Consider the following 5,930-nt stretch of genomic DNA (forward strand, 5'->3'; position numbering starts at 1 on the left):
GGGCCCGGGCGCCCCAGAGCGGGAAAGTGCGCGCGCTGCCCGCCCCATCCCCAGCAGCTCCTTTGCCGTTGTCGCCCCGCAAGCTTGAAGTTCCGCCAGGAAGAGTCACAAGCGTCCCACAGAAAGGTCCTGCGCGACAGAACCGGGTCCTCGCTCCTTGGGCCAGGCGCCCGCTGCTGGGAGCCGGGGAGAGCGCGCGGGGAGGAGGCGCCCATCAGTCATTCCCATCTGCCCGGCGCCTCTCTCAAAACACCGCCTCGCCGGGGATGCGCGTCCTGTCCTCTCTCCTTAGCTTCTCTGGGAAGATGGCCTTTGCCGGCTCCATTTCTTTCCCTTCTCTCTCTTGGCACTGCTGAGGGGAGCAGCATCCAGCCCCCACCGGAAAGCCGCCTTGGTTTTCAAATGTGGCGGGAAATGTGGGGTCAGCTGGCGGCCCCAGACCCAGCCTGGAGAGATCGATGGGCTCAGGAGTCCGAAGACAAAGCGCCTCCCCCATCACAAGGCTGACCCCCTTCCACCCCTAGATGACTTCCAGGGAGGGTAGCACCTGGCCACAGAGCCCTGGACACCTGGCAGAGCCAGTGGCCAGTGCTGCTGAGGGCACCTAAGCCAGAGCAGAGGCAGCAACATGCAACTGTTTTGGGAAACAATTTCATATTTGCCGTAAAATGAACAACGGAAGTGACAATCCATGGAAATATTAGAACCTTCCTGGGCTTCTTTACGCTTATTTTACCGTTTGAAGGGCTTTTATTTTGAATCTCACATGGGAGAAGGCACCAGAAGGTTTGGGTTGCTTAAGATCTTTAAAGCACTTATTGAGGCCACAGGCGGAGACCAAGGCCAGCCCCTGGCGCGCTGGGGAACATCCTTTCAGGGTCTGTGGGAGACAAGGCTAATAAAACCTTCTAAGACAGAGCCACCGGGGAAACGGCATAGGAAATGGAGGAGAAAAATGTGGGGGAGAGAAGAAAGGACGGTTCACTGGAAGCGGCCTGACCCCCCGAGTCAGAGCGATTTAAAGTTTTCATCGAGAGAACAGATGGACGGTGAGAGCGTCTCCCAGCGCACACTGGCACCTTCCGGGCACCGGGGCTCCAGGGCAGGCAGCCTCACCTGGACCTCCTCACCGCTCAGGACGCGAACAAAAGGGAGGATGCGTTCGAGCTCTTCCGTTCGCCAGCAACTTCCGCTGGGCTGCTGACAGCGAGGAGAACACAGTAGGAGAGCCGAGGCCCCACGAAAACCGAGAGCTGCCAATGGCACCGATTGCTTCTGTTCGTTTAATGGAACAGTCATTATTTTCTTTCTTCGACATATGTGTTGAAACAAAAAAAAAAAAAAAAGAAGCAAAAAAAAAAAAAAGAAAAAAAAACTATTAACGTGCCACTTCAGAAACACATTTGCTGGCTTTTTTTTTTTTTTTTTTTTTACTTTCTTGATGTTCTTTTAATGTAGTTAAAATAAGGTTTAATTAGATGGAGAACAGAGATGAAACTGTTGTCAAATGTAAAAATAGGAATTGAATCGCTTTCTTTTAGATGGGTCTTTAACGTTGACTTGACCATATGGACACTGCAGAAGAAATAAAACAAAGTATTATAGAATTACCTAACTATCATCTTGGAAAGGTGCGATACCTCTGGTGAGAGAGGCTGCCCCTCATGTTAGGAAGATCGTCTGATCTCTCGGCTCCTGGAGACTAAGGAGAATAATGGCGACCTTCGGCGAATAATCCTGATTAGGGTCCAAGAATCACGTCCTCGATGCCACTTTCCAACTTCAAGAATTTCACCGTTAAACACTCACTCTTAGAAAATCCTCAGTTCCCCAATTTATGCAAATTTCTTATGCCTTTCATTAGAAACAGCTAATGGTACAGGTAGGACCATCCATAAAAGTGGAGGCTTAATTTTTCAATGCCGGCGGCATTCAATACACACATGCAGCATCGACGCCCTAATTACAAAGTGGGGTCGGTTAAAGTAAATAATACCTTTTTGCCCCAAAACATACAGTAAAAGTGGTCTACAGACAGAGGTTCGTATCCGTTTATAATCCTAGCTCTATAACAATTTACCTGACTAAGATGCTTCTAAAAACTTACTGTGGAGAACCCATTTCCATTTATTTTACTTTTTTTTTTTTTGCTCAAAATGGAAAAGTAGTGAGTTCATCTAAATCAGTGAATATATATACACACACATTCCACTGAAATATATATTTTAGGAAAGGTACAGCAGTACGTTTGGGGTAGCTAGTGTCATGGTTAAAGACAGTAGAAAATGCCACAGAAAGAGAGAGAGAGAAAGAGAAGCAGAAGGAGGAGGAGGAAGAAGAGAAGAGGAAGGAAGGAGGAAGGAAGGAAGGGAGGGAGGAAGGAAAGAGGGAAAAAGGAACAAAGAAAGAAAATCATAATCATTCAAAAGACACCCACCTTTCAATGCTGGGCAAGTTTCTATTTATTCAGCTAATAATGAAGAAAAAACGTTTTCTGGGATGCAGTGTGTGCACCATTCCAGCTCCTTTTCCTGCCCTCTTTGTACTTAAATAAGTGAACACAACTTATTTAAAACCTCATGAAAAGTTTCCTTGTAATAAAGAACTCCCATGGATTTCGAATCACGGCATTTCAAGGAACTGGTGGTCACAGTGAAATGCCACCAAATCCCATTAACTTAAAAGGCCCTGTGCTGGCCCTGAGGACTTCGCTGCCCCTGGCTTGAGCAGCTTGTGAAAAGCGTGCTACGGGTCTATTTAGCTTTTTTATTTGACTTGTTTTTCGAATGACAGGTAGTTATGAAGTTACGGAAGCCCCGCCAACTCCCGCTGTGATGTGGGAGTTTGCCACTCACGTGTCTGCAGGCAGAGCCGCAGCATCTTCCTCTCTGTAAGTGAGCGACCTGGGTGAGCACCACGTAGCCAGTGGCTGGGTCCACATAGTTCAGCTGGCCGGCCTGAAGCGTAATGAAATAAAACAAGTCATTCATCTCACTCTTCGTCAGACCTCCTCACCGTAAGGTCTACTCAGAAAACACTGCAAAACGTTCTTCAAACAACGTGAAACTTCTCCCTGGCCATTTTGGTGGCCCTGGCAATTCAAGACTGAATGCAGTCCAACATTACACGCAAGCCAACTTTACGCGACAGAAGGAGAAAATATACAGTTTGAGAAAAACGAGAAGTTGATGGGAAAAACAACAGCCCCTCTATACGCAGTGACCATGTAGCTACTGCTCGGGTATTTTTCATTCAGTTTCTAGGTAACAAAGTTTAATACCCGGTGATTGAGGTGATTTTAAGAGCTTAAGAGGCTGAAAATGAACTTTCGCTCAGAAGTTGCACTTGTAATTTCAGTTCTTAAAATATGTGGATCATGATTTAAACTTACAGAAAAGGTGCTAATTGAAACCAACAGTCCTCATAGAAAAGAATTACCTTCGCTCTTATTGAATACTTTTCTTTGCCTACATGATGTGTGACTGCAGTGAATGTTTTACTGTTTTCTTTTTTTCCGTGTTGTTTTTAAGCAAAAAAAAAAAGTATTGTTTTAACATTAACGCTCACTACTTTCATGAGTTTGATCAAAAGCAACTCTTCCCACGCCATTTCAGATGTCAAGGAAGCACACTACCTACGTTCATACATGGTTTTTAAAAGCATCCCAAGTACACAACGTGAAGGCAGAGTGAATAATCTGACCACTTCTTTGGGTCTTGGCCACGTGAGCGACGTGATTTAGCCTGGAGGTTCTGTAGGGGAACTCTCTCCTGGGGCATTTATAGAACCCTCTGGTTTATAGAGAGTGGTTTACAGAACCACTCTTGTATAGAGTTTTTTTTTGTTGTTCAAATACGCATGAAATTTGGATGTCGTCTAACATTTTCTTTGGATGTGCCGCAGCGTGTTCTTCAGAGTGTCTTCCTTAATGGCTGAATGTCTTACTCCAGTTGAGGTTTTCACCAACTATGCTTCATGAAATTAAGCCTGGAGCACAAAGACGAACGGAGGTCCAGGCTCGGTCTGCTCTAAGGCCTTCCAGCAAGGCTGGACTGGGCCAGCAGAAATCCAGCAAGCAGGTCCCAAGGCCAGTGTAAGGGGCCTTGCAAATCCTGTGGGACGGCAGAAGCAGATTACCTGAAACCAAGAGCTCGAAATGCTATTGTAGAATGACTGTCAAACCCTCACTTGTTTATTGACAGAGCCCGTGTCTGGAGAGTTGGGACACACACGCACGCGCGCACACACACACACACACACACACACACACACACGGAATCCTGTTAGCGGCCTTCTTTTCACTTTTCATGGCTTCTGGGTCTTCTGAGGGCAATTACCCAGCAGCCTGGAGCCTAGTACATCAGTCCCGCGCATGCTCGCGTCTGTTCTCCTGCTTTCCTTGAGGACAGAGAAACCCTGATCTTGTTGGCCGTCCGCACAAACTTAATTGGTCTTCAGTAGATGAGCCTCAGGTAACAGTGACCACAAAGACACAACAGGGGCGCTGACCGTTTGCCTGGAGAGCAAGGTGCCCAGCGACGCCAGTCACACAGCGGGGGACAGTAAGAGACCTCCCTCCCTTGAGGCACAGATGGAGGAGCACTGTGAGGGGCATTGTTTGTTGAGAAAGGAAAGCAAGCTTGTTTGGGGGTTGACTTGTGGTCTCCTGGACAGTTGACCTGTGATGCTGACGCTGATGACATATCTGTGGATGCCCCAAGCGAGAAAAGGCTTCTTTCCCAGGCTGATCGAACCCGTCTGTACATGCCACTGGTGTTTGCTCTAAAAAGAATGAAACTTTTTGTTTATCATACTTACATGCTGAAATATGGGAACAAATTATACAGGGTTATTTTAAAAAAGAGTACAAACAAGAACAGTGAAAAGCTGCCAGTTATTTCTTGATGAAACTTTATGCATAAGTTTCAACACTTGAATGAGTCAGGCAGTGGATCCTCAGGGCCTATGATCCAGGAAAGAAAGTCAACTTTAGGCAGCTTCCAAGGTTTTCCTGCATGCTTCTTTGGCTCAAGCCCCACCAGACAACATTAGTCCAGTCGAGTACTGGTCACACACGGTGTATTAAATAGGTTACTTTCATATTGTTTTCGCAGGTTAATTATAAAACTCACTTGCTCTCTCAATAAAAATATGGCCACGCTACCTTTAGACTCATGTAGTCTGAGGAGTCAGAAAGTAAGGAGAGACGGCAAGTTTTGATATTGGTGTTAACAAGCAACTGTCAAATCCCCAAAACGGAAGAAAACACCGCTCAAGACTGTCCAGGAAGGGTGCAAACGCCCGATCACAGTTTTTTCTGTAATTGTGCTCCGTTAGAGTAGACGGAAAGGACGAAAGGAAAATTAAACTTTTGGTATCAAAAATCGAATTTGTTTTTTTCGTTAGTAAAATGATTAGATAGCAAAGTGTTTAACCGATAATGTTGATAAACATATTTTTCCTGTAACTTCTCAGCTCCTCTACCTCGTGCATCAATCCCTTAACCCCGTCCGCGCACACACGCGCACACATGCGCGTGCACACGCACATGCACACACACGGGGCGATGGGTGCACACTGCGGCCGGAGTTTAGCTCGGACGCTGATCAGAAACGAGTTGTGGCCCCACTCAGGACAGAGAGGCGTTAACTCAGCCCGGGATAAGAAACTGTGGCCACCGTTTAAGAGAAAAAGTCAGAGCGGGAAGTGTGCGAGCTCCCAACCGCCAGACGCAGGACCACACTGGGTCCCCAACCGCTCGCTTTGCCGGGGACGCGCAGGCCCAGCAGGAGGGTTGTCACTGCGCAGGCGCGCGTACACTGGGGCCTACGGGGTGGGCCGGGCCGGGCCCTCACTGCGCAGGCGCAAGGGCCCCGGGGCCGTGCAGGCCGGGCTGTGCCCTCACCGCGCAGGCGCAGGGGCCCGGGGAC

At 47.7% G+C, this 5,930-nt stretch overlaps 1 long non-coding RNA gene across 1 annotated transcript; it reads right to left on the bottom strand.

Annotated features, from left to right (window-relative positions):
- Window positions 1–1,411: 1,411 nt before the first annotated feature.
- On the bottom strand, window positions 1,412–2,957 carry LOC112477524. The gene is made up of 2 exons (XR_003045490.1): window positions 2,856–2,957; window positions 1,412–1,575 (listed from the first exon to the last, which is right to left on the bottom strand). It is a non-coding gene; the product is annotated as an uncharacterized LOC112477524 (long non-coding RNA).
- Window positions 2,958–5,930: the final 2,973 nt, after the last annotated feature.

The sequence above is a fragment of the Pteropus alecto genome, unplaced genomic scaffold (genome assembly GCF_000325575.1).
Source record: "Pteropus alecto unplaced genomic scaffold, ASM32557v1 scaffold90, whole genome shotgun sequence".
NCBI lineage: Eukaryota > Metazoa > Chordata > Mammalia > Chiroptera > Pteropodidae > Pteropus > Pteropus alecto.